Below are 16,830 nucleotides of genomic sequence, written 5' to 3' on the forward strand. Positions count from 1 at the left end.
TTTGGTCCTTAAGGGGTTAAAGCCGCTCTCATGGTCAGTGATATTTCCATACTTTGCAAGGACGGGGGTCCTGAAGGTGAAATGCCAGCTCTGTGTTCAGTGATCAATGGGAGAAAACAAGCATTAGATATACTTACCCGAAACGCTCCTCTAGATCCACCACTATCTTCCTTCTTTAGCTTCTGGTGCTTTATTCGCCAGAACCTCACGTCATTTCTGTACTCTTGTACATACTGCCAGATCTTCCCTAACCGAACTCCCACAATGCGCATGAAGATGCAGCTCTCTCACTGTTGGGACTGACAAAGGTTAACAGCTAACAACACAAACTTCTGTGAACCTTGGAATTCGTATAAAACAAGGTAGTAGATTTTATATTTGCAAAAAAAGTCAATATGTGATCAGATCCAACACAGATACTATAGGAAAGCAGTTAGCCAGACCACAACCAAACCAGAAACCTTTGCTGTACTTCCTGAAGACATGCAGAATGGAGCTTTCTGAGTATTGTAAGCCACCGCAGATTAGGTAGGAAAGTGAAAGGGTGGACTTAAAGGAACACTATAGCATTAGGAATAGATAGGTGTATTCCAAACGCTATAGTGCCATAGTCACCGTTTAGGCTACTAGGCCCCTGCTGCAAGGGGTAAAAAGGCGAGTTTAGTAACCGTCTTCCTTGGTAGTGCTTGTCTCCAGTGTGCAGCTCCTCCTCTTTAGCTGATATTATCGAGATCAATGACCTCAGCCAATCCAATGCTTTCCCATATGGAAGCATTGGGAGGCTAGTGTGCATGCGCAGAAAAACTGCATCAATCAGATGATCTCTATGAGATCATCTGATTGAAAGAAATTGAGTTTTACTCTTATTTGATGCAAGCCAACGGCTTTCTGCATAACCGCCACTAGATGCAAGTTAACCCTGCAGTTTAAAAATTGCCATTGCTGCAGTACGGCAATATTTTCAGCTGCAGGGTTACAATAGGGTGGACATGGCACCCAAACAAATTCATTGAGATGAAGTGTTCTGGGTGCCTATCGTTGTCCCTTAAAGAAGCTAGGACAACAAGTACAGTAACTAGCCAGAAAAATACAGGTTTTGCTACATTTTATATTTAATACTGCCTAACCAATAACTCGTTCTAAATTTATTTGCCACATTACATGAAATAAAATATTAAAATTATATATTTATTTACCCCTCCCCAATCCTTAGATCTAGAGCAGCAACAAATGTTATATACAGAGTAATATTGTATAAACAAACAACAGATACTGTAACCAAAGAAAAATCGTTATAAACCTGTTTCATTTGTAAGATTGTCATTAACAGCGAAACTAAGCTCTGCGAACTTTGTAACAACAATCTTACTCCCTTGTTCTATTCTGTACCCTTACCCCAACGACAATGAAAACATTTCAAAAATAAAGAATTAAAAAAAATTATATATTTATTTAGATCAAACGCTACAAAATGTATATATGTATGTATGTTGTGCCAGTGCCTAGTGTGTCTCTGTAACAATTTTTTTTTTAATTAAATGAACACTATAGCATTAGGAATACAAACCTGTATTTCTAACTCCATAGTTTCCCTGTCCCTAACTTTATAGGGTTCCCCCCCCCCCCCCCCACCTCCAATCATAAAAACGATAAAAATGGAAAACAAAAAAAGGAAAGCATTGAATTCATTACAGACTGTAGCTGGGCAATACGGCTTTTGGGAAGACCAATTATGAGAGGGTTACAATAATCCATGCGGGAAATTTCTAGAGCATGGACAAGCTCCTTGGTAGCATCTTGCGTAAGAAAGGGGCGGATGCAGGCTATGTTTTTAAGATGGAATCTACAGGATTTGGCAACATACTGGATGTGAAACTCAAAGGGGAGGCCAGAATCAAGTATGATGCCAAGACAGTGTGCTTGCAAGGATGAACTTATGTGGATACCACTAACTTGAAGGGAGGATCAGTATTAGGAGGAGGAAAGACCAGGAGCTCAGTTTTAGAGAGATTGAGTTTCAGAAAACGGGAGGACATCCAGGTAGAGGAAAGAAAGGCACGCAGTGACACGTTGCAGGACGGCAGGGGCGAGGTCCGGGGAGGAGAGATATATCTGGATGTCATCAGCGTACAGGTAATAGTGGAATCCAAATGAGGTAATTATACGTGAGATTAGCTAGGAAGATGTGTATATTAAGTTGCAATGTCTACAATGTGCCACCATGTCACTTTCTGAAATGTGCACTTTAAAACCATTTACATGGCATTATGATTAAAGAGTCAAAGCCCTGTGATTTGGGCACGCTGTGAGGTTAGCAATCATCAGGACTACGCCAAAATGAGGTATCGGAAATCCTGAAGGATGATGCACGAGCTTTATGGAGGTAATATATGAGCTTTAAAAAATTGACCCAAGTGTATAAGGATTAGTCACAAACTAGCAAGAATGTCTAGACTGTCCCTGGACTTTAAAAACAGACCTGATGTAAACGGTCATGTAAAATGGCAAAGTTTATGTAGCTCATGGACTGGGATACTGAAAGGAAGAAAAAATCCTTCTGGAGTTGGACAACCTTATTTAAAAGGCTGTGAGCTCTGCCAGTGTTTGCAGGCACTCCAGCAATATTAAATGGCTACAGCCTCATTGACAAGCAAACATTATGCTAAAGTTCTGTTGTCATTCCCACCCTCCACAAAATGAGCATATCATAAAGATAGCAGCCATATCTAGCAACAGTGTGAGTTTCAAGAAAACGGTCTAGTCAGTATTTATCTTCAGTGTCAGTGATGGCATTGGGAGCCAATGCAGGTAGAAGAACAACAGGTATTAGGGATAGACTGAGTATTGGTTCCGCCGATATTGAGCATTTTACCAATAAATCGGTATCGGCCTTGTAACTGTTATTACTGATAACTTACACACCTCTCCCAGTCACCATATGATGTCTTTTGCCAATGTAAACTCTATCCACCAGCCAATGAAGCTCCACGTGGTGATCTCACATCACCCTTTTCTGTGAGTCCCCCACATGCAGTGCTTAGCTGAAGGTACGGAAGTGAGACAGTGCATAATCTACTGTAATGGGCAGGCTGACAGAGTGATAGGAGTATGATTGCTCAACATGTTCTCTTAATACCAGAATGGTGAAATAAATTGTGTTACTTTTTCAAAAACTTTAAATGCACCGAAAATTGGCGCCAGTTATCAGCAATCTTCCCGAAAGACAATTGATTTCAGCTCTGGATAAAGTATATGAGTCGCTTCCTACTAGGCATATCTCCATTGAGGCAGAAATGTAACATTAAGGGGGGAGAAATTGAGCAGAACCTTGCAGAGATGTTCGTGGGCTAGACTCTCACCCAGAGACTATGGACCCCTTGTGTTGGAAATCCCCCTCCAGTCCTGAAATATGAGATCATCCATAAAAGATCAGTACAAACATCTGGGCATGAGTATTTAACAGGTTAATTACCAAGAACAAAGCAAAAAAAAAAAAAAAAACATAAAACAGCAACTGGACATTAGGACTTGGAAAATTAATATCTACTGACACCTCAAGTGGACAAAAAAAGAGTTAATATTGTGGATCACGGGGTGGGGCATTGCAGAGGGGAGTGTCCAGTGGAAGCTCCTCGTTATTAAGCTTTTGGCTGCTAAACTGTCTAAAATTACTATTTCCATGAGCTTGGGTTCTTGGACATAGAGGCCTAGTTCACCACGGGTGGGAGAAGCAGCCAATCTCCTGACCTGGGACTGCATGTGCTCTGGTGATTCTCGAGCTCTCTCCCACCTTTGAACCGGCAAGCGTTATCCCAGTCCTCACTGGAGCTGCGCTATAACCATTAGCCATCCAAAGCTGAGTCCAAAGATGGCAATGGTCTTGCCGCAGGCATTCCTAAAACAGAACCCACTATGCTCTCAAGTGGCAGTGGCCCCTTTAAGCTTTTGATGATATCTGCACATTTTAGGCTAAGCTAGACCAGAGAGCTCAACAGTCCCACTCTCCTCAGCCTTTTTGGCAACATGACCAGGCTTTGGCCAAACCAGAAATCCTCAATGCAACTACTAACAGAGACCAAGGGCCTGTGCAAGTCTTCATGCAACATCCTATCTTGCCCAAAAGGAGGTGGCAGCTACCAAGCCTCTCTATTACTCACCAGGGTCACGAAACTCTGGATCTTTCACTACAGGTTTCCTGACAACAGTCTCAGTCTACACCAGGAATTGTAGCGAGTTGTTCCCATTATACTGCCCTGGAGGCACATTATCTGCACACAGCAGTTTGAGCTTGGGCACAGTCCAATGCCAGGATCTAATGGAGGGAACTGTCTACTACTATCACTTTGCACAAACCGATGTGGACAGGTTTCAAAATAGTACTCTGATATGGTAGTACTGAAAGCGTTCTAAGATTTAAAATATAATATTTAACTTTTTGGTTCTCTGACCAGTTAACGAACTACAGTTTGCCGGGGCTCTCCAGATAGCACTACTCAGCCACGAAGCACCAAACTCGACCAGTAATGTTGCTATTACACAATAATGTTCAAAAACGGTTTAACTATTTACAGTGAAACAGGACCAGTGCAGTCCTGACACCATAACCACTGCAGCCTGCTTAAAGTACCTCTTTAAAGGGACACCCAGGAAGTACACAGATACAGTCTCTCCATTCAGTAATAAACAATTTTCAAGTAGATTAAAACTGAAAATAAGGTCCCTGGCCGCCAACAGCTCAGCCTCCACTGGTAGTATAGGGAAGACAAACATTACACACCTCCTAACCCATATCAATTCATACCAGCAATTGGCTGAAAACAGCTTACACTCTCAATGCCAATCACTGGCCCCGAACAGCACAAATGGGAATGGCAGTGGGGATGTTAAAGGGACATGCATCACTTTAAGATAACAGTCTCATTCAAAAGAGACATCTGCCTCACTCTGTAGACTGAAAAAAGCAGGTAAATATATATATATATATTTTTTTATATATTTACTAAATATACCTAACCAATCAGTGTCCTATCCCTAAGAATGCTGCTGGAAAAGTGCCACAGTCATGCCTGACAGATTTACACATGAGTAGTTGGAAGGTCATTTAACTTGCAATATCCTGACATGGGAAGAAGAGAGAGGGAGTCTGATCAGTGATCATGCATTGCAGATACTGTGAAAGTTAGTTTATAATTATATTTTACACACTTTGCAAAGTTTTCCTTGCTTTATTTTGGTTTGTACATTTGCTTGAAAGTGTGTGATAGCTAGTTTTAAAAATAATTGTCAAATGATGCATGTTCCTTTAAGCTTATAAACAGTTTAACAATTAAGGAAGAACAGCATAGAGTACTCCAGACACTACTGTCTTATCTTCCAAATCAACCACAAAACTCATTACAAATCTTATCTGCCTTCATTTACTTGATATGAAGCAACAACTTGATGAACATCAAAAAGTACTGCATTTACAAGAGATTTCCCCCAAACCAAAGAAAAAAAATCTTTAAAATTAAAAAGTATGTTGTTGGACAAGCAGACTTTCAATGCATATTTCCCTTGTCAATTTGATAAATCTCATAATTAAAAAAATAAATAAATAAAAGGAATGTAGTCAAACAAATACTCTATTAAAAAAAAAAAGTGTCATTAGCACTGTGTATTTATATAAAAGAGATTCTTCAACCACTATGACCACTTCTACTTTTAGAAGTGGTCATAGTGGTAGGAACCTGTATGTGCAGTGTTTCAGTTCAAAGGGATACTGAAGTGCAAGGAATACAAAGCTGTATGCCTGGCACTACCAATCCCTCTGCCTCCTCCCTCCCTTTCCCCCCGCCACCCACCTGTGCAAAAGGGACACAGCACCCAGACTATTTCAGTGAGCTGAAGTGGTCTGGGTGCCTACAGTGTCCCTTTAAATAATGCAAATACAAAGTAATTGCACCCCTGGTACAGGGTTAAAAGCACCCCTGGCACACGTGACCTAGAAAGCCCAGAACTCTGCAAAAATTACGTCTGTCGTTAGCACGCATAGCGTTCTTGCAATAGACGTCATAAGCTTTTCACTTGAAGGCAGCATTCCTGTTGGGTGAAATTTTATTGTCCCCTCCATCTTCCTAACGCCATCAAAAGTTGTTTTTTATCATTATTACACGCATGCACTCTGAGCTGGTGAAATGGTCAAATGAAATGCTTCTCTGTGAGAAGTATTTGATTGGACCAAGAAAGGGCACTGATGACAGACAGGGGGTTCTAGTGATGGGAGAGTCACCTGGGGCTGAATTCCAGGTTTCACAGACGCGAAAATGGAAATAATATTACTTATTATTATTATTATTAATATCATTTATATAGGGCCAACATATAGAAAGGGAATATTTAGAGGTGAAGAAAGCTCTGCCTAAACGAGCCTACAATCTACAAGGATTTGGAGTAGGCAGATATATATTGTTAGGTGTCTTTCCAAAAGACTGGTTCGGCCAAGATTCAACCCTGACATTACCACTACTCTAACCAGCCAGAAAGCAGAGTGCAGTAAGTTTAATCCCTGATCAAATCAAAACAATTATAGTATATAAATTAGAGAGCTAACTTCTTTACCTACACTTTGTCAAAGTTCAAAATTTAAACTGTACTCAAAAGGAAAAATTTAAATCAGACATTCAGGACACTAGCATGGTCTAAAGCGATCAAATTACTTTAAAGGACCACTATAGGCACCCAGACCTCTTCAGCTTAATGAAGTGGTCTGTGTGCCTGGTCCAGCTAGGTTTAACCCTTTCTGCTGTAAACATAGCAGTTTCAGAGAAACTGCTATGTTTGCAATTGGGGTAATCCAGCCTCTAGTGGCTGTCTCATTGACAGCCGCTAGAGGCGCTTCCGCGCTTCTCACTGTGATTTTCACAGTGAGAAGAAGCCATCGTCCATAGGAAAGCATGGAAAATGCTTTCCTATGGACAGGCTCTATGTGCACGCGGCTCTTGCCGCGCATGCGTATTCAGACGATGACGGAAGAAGAAGTAGGAGAGTCCCAGCGGCGAGGGAGCCCAGCGCTGGAAAAGAGGTAAGCGGTTAACCCCTTCCTCCCCCTTCAGGGGCACCCTCAGGGCACTATAGTGCCAGGAAAACAAGTATGTTTTCCTGGCACTTTAGTGGTCCTTTAATGAAACCTATACTCAAGTCTGCTTATTTAGGTGCGACTAAACAGCAGTTAACTAATAGTTGATCTTTCGGGGTTTGGAATATGAAGAAAATAAATGGAAACAGACTAAAAATATCCATTGCTTTCAGAAACTGTAAAATCCAAATGGAGTAAAGGTTTTAGAATTAAAATAAAACAATGAAAAAAACCAACTATTTTTAAAGTAATCAGCAGCTGTATTGCTTGTCTCTGCTGGCGGTTCCATGCATTTATTATAATATGGAGTTTAGACTTCTTATCATGCTTATATATACACTGCATGCAACCAACGTCTACTGGAAGAGGCATATCTGGGCCAATCATGTAAAATAAATGTATACATTTTTTAAAAAGCTTAAAAAAAAAAAAAAAAAAAGTGTTTCTCTTTGCAAGTAGAAACAGTCTATGCTTGGGTATATCCAAACGATAAAAATATGAAATTGAAAAATAATTAGGGAAACAAGAAACACACACAGCCATTTCAAACATTAAACCATTTATTTACTGCAAACCTGTGTAAATATTTGAATGTAAGTAACGCACGGGCAACGACATACATTTCCTTCTGTGTGCAAATATTATGAAATGCTCACAGAAACTCCAATGCTGTTCTGTACTGGGTTACTTTAAAATCATCACAAAGCACAACAGGGGAGATGTAGTCATAAAATACAAAAACATTGAAAAAGTTCTAAAGGAAACCAAAATCGTACTATTCATTTCACTGGTTTCCTATACATTCCACTGGTTTTCATAGTGATGGTCCATCTTTTAGACGTTTGCCCTACAACTGCACTATTGTGATAATTTTATATATATTTCTAACTACATTCACATTGCAAGAGTGTCAAACATCCCGCCATTAACCAAGCTAAAAAAGGGAGACCAACTACCCAGACAGAAAGCAAATGTTTTGTTTAGAAAAGATAAAAAAAAAAAATTTTTTTTTTTTTTTTTTAATTCTTTATTTTATTTGTGCATGGTTAAACAGTGAGTATGCAGAGCCACGACAGCTGTTGCAGACAGTTTCATAGTATCACATAACGTGGCAGAATAAACAGCACATTTTTCTTTTTTTTTTTTCCATCATGAAGTTAACAAGCTATAAGACAATTATGGTTTGTGGTAAACATGCTAGGCTAGGTGTGTGCATAGTAGAGTCGTATTCGTTTAATGTTACATTGTGGTAAGTGTCTATGCTTTACTTATGAAGGGAGATGCTTATAACTAGGGCAACATTGCAAGTAGACCTCGCTTGATGGATTACATGAGCTAGGCTTTGTGTAGACAAGCTTTGTGTAGACAAGCATATAGATACTTTAGAAGTTACATGCAGTGTGTCGACATCTAATATGCTGCCTCATTTTCTCTGTTAACAGTGCTAGTGGAGCCTCTGGGGCAAGCCAAAATTTGCATATATTGGTACTATGTGAGCGGCAGTTGTGAGCGGCTTGGCATGCGAGTTGTACCTATGTTATGTGTGAGGTGACAGATGTAAGTCAGGTAGTGCACTTGGGTAGGCAAAGCAAGAGACAGTAATGCAAAAGCACAACAACCCTCAGCAACCCCGTCTCCAGTGCCTCAGTGGATAAAGCGCAGCTTGGTGTTTACGTGGCATAGTCCCCCCTGCTGATGTGCATATAGTGATAAGTTTGTCCTGGACATTAAGTGAGTCACTTGTAGTGGAGTAGGTACTCGGCGGGTGTCGGAGTTGGAGGCGTTAGGCAGGCCCCGCGCCATAGATGTAGTCCCATGTACCTCTTCCTCGACGCCATGCATGGGCAGAGCTGGGTTTCCCGGTTTGTGGGCTCCTCGCTAGGCTGGCAAGATACCTGGGTTCCTCAGGTGTTGCTGGTAAGAGGTTGCTGGTTTGTGGGCTGTGCCGTCGAGGATAGATGTTCCGATTGCGCCGTCTGTCTGTGTCTACACCTCGGCGGTATCACCCGAGGGACACACAGTTGGGGCAGCTTCAGGCACTATTCTCCGGTATGTTGGCATTGATGAGTAGGAGCTTGTCCGCTCTCTTGCCCCTTTGTTCAAAGTCGTGTGCACGAATTTTCAATCTCGTATAAGCAAGTCCGCCAAATAAGCAGGTTGTAAGCAGGCCTTCAGATAAGCGGGCTCCAGCCTGGCGGCCATCTTGTTTTGGGCCTTAAGCTCATGAGGCAGCACAGTATTGCCTCCAAATGCTGTTACGGGGCGGGGATCGGGCCCGCTTGCTGCACCTCTGGTTGCCCGTGCAGACCGGGATAACCCCCCCGGTCCAGAGGGGGGGGGGAGGAGGCCAGGCACCGGCCGGAGACCCGGGAGAGCGGCCGTCTCGTCCCGGCTCAAGCTCCCATGCGCCCCAGGCCCTTGTCGGGACGGTGTTGGCGGTTTTGGCGGGTGTCTCTGCGTACCTCTGCAGATGGGGGTCAGGTTGGTTGCTGTTTCGGTGAGCTGGGTGGGCTATCGCCAGCGGTTGTCGCCGGTTTTCCAGTCCCGGAGCAGGAGCTCAGACAGACGCGTCTGATCCCGCCGGCGGCCAGGCCCCGCCCCCCAAAAATTTTTTTTTAAAATAAGACACTAAAAAGATTTTTGGATAAACTTAAAATTATTTAAAAGGGTTACAATAATCCTTTTGAGAGAGAGCATTTTAACCTGCAAATAAAAGGTTTTACATAGCTTGAAAAGAGCGCCAAAGAAAGCTAGAGAAAAACTGCACATACTGACTCCTACCACCATGACCACTTAAAATCCCTTTAGGATGAAAGATATGTTCATAGGTAGATGGATGGACAGACAAATATCATTTTTCTAGTGTATACTTATTTTTAAAGTTTTAGATTCTAAATAAAAGTAATTTTAAAAGATTATCTAAAAATATTAAAATCGAGCCCATATTTAAAAAAAGAAAAATAGAGCTTTTGTTGTTTGATCAACATACCTCAAAATAGATATTTTCTGAATATTACCGTATATACTCGAGTATAAGTCGACCCAAATATAAGTCGAGACCCCTAATTTTACCCCCAAAAACTGGGAAAACGTATTGACTCGAGTATAAGACTAGGGTGGGAAATGCAGCAGCTACTGGTAAATTTCTAAATAAAATTATATCCCGGACCGGCGCGGATGAGAAGTGAGCTGACAGGATCTGCAGGAAAGGTAAGTTACAGCTCGCTGCCAGCCCCCAACAGGACCGTCGGGCTTGTAATGAGCCCGGCGGTCCTGGTCTGTATTATGGCAATGTAAGCTGCCATAATACAGACATTGACTCAAGTATAAGTCGAGTTGGGGGGTTTCAGCACAAAAAATGTGCTGAAAACCTCGACTTATACTCGAGTATAAACGGTAGGTCTATTCCACGTGAATAAACACAAAATATAACACATACGTTGCACATCACCAGACAAGAAAAATGGCACTTTTTATTTTTTCTCTTACTGATATTTATTCAACATTTAGAAGTTTATTCACATAATACAAAACTGTAGCAAACTGAAAATGTTATTACAAAATTCAACACTATATTGGAAATATTCTCCAACTCAAGCTATAGTCATGAACTTGCCTATTTTAGCCTCAGTTTTGCGATTTGGGTTTCATTTTGCTATAATCTGATGTTTAATGAACAAATCCCTTAGTATTAAGGGGAGACTCAGTGAGCCATATAGCTCAGCTCTTTCGAAAGCTTAGTGTCTAGGAAGCTCCTCTGTCCTTGAATCCCTTAATGCTGATTTGCCAGTGCAAGTCCTAATTAACTTGTACAGACTCTCAACGCATTTATGAGAAGCTTGTACTGCAGCAGCATATGTGATCATTCATTAAAAAAAAAAAAAGATTAAAAGTATTCTATAAAGTAACCAAAGTCATGCTGTAGCTTCGGTGAGCTTGCCAATTGGTTTCATTTACAGCTTTTCATGAACGAAGCTAATATTGAACTACATATGCAAATTTCGAGCACGATTAACTGAGAAACAACTGCCAAGTCCTGGTCATAGAAATGTAAGATTTAACGCAAAAACAGGGAAATCCAGATGATCATCCCTGCTGTTTTGTATTTATCTTTTTTTTTCATTTCATATTTCTCATGGTGTATAAATAGATGGGGGAATGCAACTCCACCCAAGAGGGTCACTTTTAATTATTATTCATATTTATCAAGTGACAACAAATTCTGCAGTGCTGTACAAATATCATCCTTCATCTATGTAAAAAGGATAGGATTAGTGGGTCATGTCATGTTTGGGACAAGATGAAGGTTCATGCTATGGATAGGATGATGGGTCATGTCATGTATAGGATGAGGCGGCCATGCCATGGTTAGGATAGGATAAGGCGTCATGCCTACTGAGGATAGAACGAAGGATTAGGATGAGGAGGTCATGCCAAGGGTAGGATAGGATGAGGGGGTCATACCATGGTTGAGATAGGATGAGGGGCCATGTCATGTTTGGGAAAGAATGAGGGGTCATGTCATGTTTGGGATAGGATGAGGGGTCGTGTCATGTTTAGGATAGGATGAAGGGTCATGTTAAGGATAGGATGAGGGGTCATGTCATGTTTGCGATAGGATGAGGAGTCGTGCCAAGTTTGGGATAGGATGAGGGGTCATGTCAAGTTTGGGATAGGATGAGGGGTCATGCCAAGTTTGGGATAGGATGAGGGGTCATGCCAAGTTTGGGATAGGATGAGGGGTCATGCCAAGTTTGGGATAGGATGAGGGGTCATGTCAAGATTAGGATTGGATGAGGGGGTCATGTCAAGGTTAGGATTGGATGAGGGGGTCATGTCAAGGTTAGGATAGGATGAGGGGTCATGTTTGGGATAGGATATGCGGTCATTATTATTATTATTATTATTATCATCATTATTATGTTATTTATATAGCGCCATCAAATTCCACAGCGCTTTACAATGGTGGACGAACAGACATGTAGTTGTAACCAGACAAGTTGGACAGACAGGAACAGAGGGGTTGAGGGCCTGCTCAATGAGCTTACATGCTATGTGGAGTGGGGTAAAATGACACAAAAAGGTAAGGATGGTATTGGACTAGTGACAGTTGCAAAAGAGGAATCAGTCGGGAACTATTAACAGTTTAATTGATATGCTTTTATGAAGAAGTGGGTTTTTAACGATTTTTTGAAGGAGTGGAGACTGGGTGAGCATCTAACGGAGGAGGGAAGCAAGTTCTACAGGAACGGTGCAGCCCTCGAGAAATCTTGAAGCGAGTATCAGAGGTGGGAGTACGGACAGAAGATAGACGTAAGTCATGTCATGGTCATGATAGTATGAGTGGTCATGTCATGGTTAGGATAGGATGAGGGGTCATGCTAGGGTTATAATAGGATGAGAGGGTCATGTCATGTTTGGGATAGAATATTGGGTCATGTCATGATAGTATGAGTGGTCATGGTTAGGATATGATGAGGGGGTCATGTCATAGTTAGGATATGATGAGGGGTCATGTCATAGTTAGGATATGATGAGGGTGTCATGTCATAGTTAGGATATGATGAGGGTGTCATGTCATAGTTAGGATATGATGAGGGTGTCATGTCATAGTTAGGATATGATGAGGGTGTCATGTCATAGTTAGGATATGATGAGGGTGTCATGTCATAGTTAGGATATGATGAGGGTGTCATGTCATAGTTAGGATATGATGAGGGTGTCATGTCATAGTTAGGATATGATGAGGGTGTCATGTCATAGTTAGGATATGATGAGGGTGTCATGTCATAGTTAGGATATGATGAGGGTGTCATGTCATAGTTAGGATATGATGAGGGTGTCATGTCATAGTTAGGATATGATGAGGGGGTCATGTCATAGTTAGGATATGATGAGGGGGTCATGTCATAGTTAGGATATGATGAGGGGGTCATGTCATAGTTAGGATATGATGAGGGGGTCATGTCAGAGTTAGGATATGATGAGGGGGTCATGTCAGAGTTAGGATATGATGAGGGGGTCATGTCAGAGTTAGGATATGATGAGGGGTCATGTCAGAGTTAGGATATGATGAGGGGGTCATGTCATAGTTAGGATATGATGAGGGGGTCATGTCATAGTTAGGATATGATGAGGGGGTCATGTCATAGTTAGGATATGATGAGGGGGTCATGTCATAGTTAGGATATGATGAGGGGGTCATGTCATAGTTAGGATATGATGAGGGGGTCATGTCATAGTTAGGATATGATGAGGGGGTCATGTCATAGTTAGGATATGATGAGGGGGTCATGTCATAGTTAGGATATGATGAGGGGGTCATGTCATAGTTAGGATATGATGAGGGGGTCATGTCATAGTTAGGATATGATGAGGGGGTCATGTCATAGTTAGGATATGATGAGGGGGTCATGTCATAGTTAGGATATGATGAGGGGGTCATGTCATAGTTAGGATATGATGAGGGGGTCATGTCATAGTTAGGATATGATGAGGGGGTCATGTCATAGTTAGGATATGATGAGGGGGTCATGTCATAGTTAGGATATGATGAGGGGGTCATGTCATAGTTAGGATATGATGAGGGGGTCATGTCATAGTTAGGATATGATGAGGGGGTCATGTCATAGTTAGGATATGATGAGGGGGTCATGTCATAGTTAGGATATGATGAGGGGGTCATGTCATAGTTAGGATATGATGAGGGGGTCATGTCATAGTTAGGATATGATGAGGGGGTCATGTCATAGTTAGGATATGATGAGGGGGTCATGTCATAGTTAGGATATGATGAGGGGGTCATGTCATAGTTAGGATATGATGAGGGGGTCATGTCATAGTTAGGATATGATGAGGGGGTCATGTCATAGTTAGGATATGATGAGGGGGTCATGTCATAGTTAGGATATGATGAGGGGGTCATGTCATAGTTAGGATATGATGATGGGGTCATGTCATAGTTAGGATATGATGATGGGGTCATGTCATAGTTAGGATATGATGATGGGGTCATGTCATAGTTAGGATATGATGAGGGGGTCATGTCATAGTTAGGATATGATGATGGGGTCATGTCATAGTTAGGATATGATGATGGGGTCATGTCATAGTTAGGATATGATGAGGGGGTCATGTCATAGTTATGAATAGGATGAGGGGGTCGTGTCATAGTTATGAATAGGATGAGGGGGTCGTGTCATAGTTATGAATAGGATGAGGGGGTCGTGTCATAGTTAGGAATAGGATGAGGGGGTCGTGTCATAGTTAGGAATAGGATGAGGGGGTCGTTTCATAGTTAGGAATAGGATGAGGGGGTCGTGTCATAGTTAGGAATAGGATGAGGGGGTTGTGTCATAGTTAGGAATAGGATGAGGGGTCATGTCATGTTCGGAATAGGATGAGGGGTCATGTCATGTTCAGGATAGGATGAGGGGTCATGTCATGTTTGGGTTAGGATGAGGGGTCATGTCATGTTGAGGATGAGGGGTCGTGTCAGGGTTAGGATAGGATCAGGGGTCATGTCATGTTCGGGATAGGATTATTATTTTTATTATTTATATAGCGCCAGCCAAATTCCGTAGGATGAGGGTATTGTGTTTGGGATAGGGTGAGGGAATCATGTCATGTTTAGGATAGGGTGAGGGGGTCATGTCATGTTTAGAATAGGGTGAGGGGGTCATGTCATGTTTAGAATAGGGTGAGGGGGTCATGTCATGTTTAGGATAGGGTGAGGGGATCATGTCATGTTTAGGATAGGGTGAGGGGATCATGTCATGTTTAGGATAGGGTGAGGGGTCATGTCATGTTTAGGATAGGGTGAGGGGGTCATGTCATGTTTAGGATAGGATGAGGGGGTCATGATTGGGATAGGATGAAGGGGTCATGTTTGGGATAGGATGAAGGGGTCATGTTTGGGATAGGATGAAGGGGTCATGTTTGGGATAGGATGAAGGGGTCATGTTTGGGATAGGATGAAGGGGTCATGTTTGGGATAGAATGAGGGGTCATGTTTGGGATAGGATGAGGGGTCATGTTTGGGATAGGATGAGGGGTCATGTTTGGGATAGGATGAGGGGTCATGTTTGGGATAGGATGAGGGGTCATGTTTGGGATAGGATGAGGGGTCATGTTTGGGATAGGATGAGGGGTCATGTTTGGGATAGGATGAGGGGTCATGTTTGGGATAGGATGAGGGGTCATGTTTGGGATAGGATGAGGGGTCATGTTTGGGATAGGATGAGGGGTCATGTTTGGGATAGGATGAGGGGTCATGTTTGGGATAGGATGAGGGGTCATGTTTGGGATAGGATGAGGGGTCATGTTTGGGATAGGATGAGGGGTCATGTTTGGGATAGGATGAGGGGTCATGTTTGGGATAGGATGAGGGGTCATGTTTGGGATAGGATGAGGGGTCATGTTTGGGATAGGATGAGGGGTCATGTTTGGGATAGGATGAGGGGTCATGTTTGGGATAGGATGAGGGGTCATGTTTGGGATAGGATGAGGGGTCATGTTTGGGATAGGATGAGGGGTCATGTTTGGGATAGGATGAGGGGTCATGTTTGGGATAGGATGAGGGGTCATGTTTGGGATAGGATGAGGGGTCATGTTTGGGATAGGATGAGGGGTCATGTTTGGGATAGGATGAGGGGTCATGTTTGGGATAGGATGAGGGGTCATGTTTGGGATAGGATGAGGGGTCATGTTTGGGATAGGATGAGGGGTCATGTTTGGGATAGGATGAGGGGTCATGTTTGGGATAGGATGAGGGGTCATGTTTGGGATAGGATGAGGGGTCATGTTTGGGATAGGATGAGGGGTCATGTTTGGGATAGGATGAGGGGTCATGTTTGGGATAGGATGAGGGGTCAAGTTTGGGATAGGATGAGGGGTCAAGTTTGGGATAGGATGAGGGGTCATGTTTGGGATAGAATGAGGGGTCATGTTTGGGATAGAATGAGGGGTCTTGTCATGTTTGGGATAGGATGAGGGGTCATGTTTGGGATAGGATGAGGGGTCTTATCATATTTGGGATAGAATGAGGGGTCTTGTCATGTTTGGGATAGGATGAGGGGGTCATGCTATGGTTAGGATAGGGTTTACCCATGGTCGGCCGGTGCAGGTAGCGGACAGTAGAGGTGACTTTATGGAGGTTGGACCCCAGCTCCCCCTGGCCCCGAGGTACACCTACTGACAGTCCCCGGAGACCTACCTCTCCCGGAGAGGAACACACGCCTTCTTCCCGACTCCCTCCGCTCTGTCGTGTCCTGCACTGGGCGCTGTGACCGGGAGATCCCGCGCCGTACCATAGGCCGTGGTTACCGGTAATGTGTCCCCCCTCCCAGGCCGGGCTCCACTCACGGACTGTTCATTAATCCCCCTCTTCTCACTCTCATCCGCTCTCCTTCCTCTCTCCCCCCGAGGGCGCGAGCACGGGGCGCGTGACAACCCGACGTCAGCAAAGGGAGAGGCGCGCTCCGCGCGTGGCCGGCTACTGGCTATGGCACGAGGGGGCGCGTGCGCGAGCGGCTGTCAGTCAGTGATTTCCAGAGGAAGAGGGGGGGAGAGAAGTGAGACAGAATAATATATTAAATGGTCACTGTAACACCAAAACACACAATTAGTAATGATGAGTCTGTGGAGCTCTGTGATAGTCTGTTATTGTATTTTATTGCTGTGGAGCTCTGTGATAGTCTGTTACTGTGAGTGTT

General features: G+C 43.0%; 1 protein-coding gene across 1 annotated transcript in view; it reads right to left on the reverse strand.

Annotated features, from left to right (window-relative positions):
* The window catches only part of RABGAP1L (RAB GTPase activating protein 1 like), a 342,839-nt gene extending 326,273 nt beyond the window's left edge, over window positions 1-16,566 (reverse strand). Inside the window, exon 1 of the mRNA XM_063428176.1 lies at window positions 16,332-16,566. The gene's annotated coding sequence lies outside the window, so the exon portion shown is untranslated. The remainder of the gene's footprint in view (window positions 1-16,331) is intronic.
* Between the last annotated feature and the right edge of the window lie 264 nt (window positions 16,567-16,830).

Source organism: Pelobates fuscus, chromosome 7 (assembly GCF_036172605.1).
Source record: "Pelobates fuscus isolate aPelFus1 chromosome 7, aPelFus1.pri, whole genome shotgun sequence".
NCBI lineage: Eukaryota > Metazoa > Chordata > Amphibia > Anura > Pelobatidae > Pelobates > Pelobates fuscus.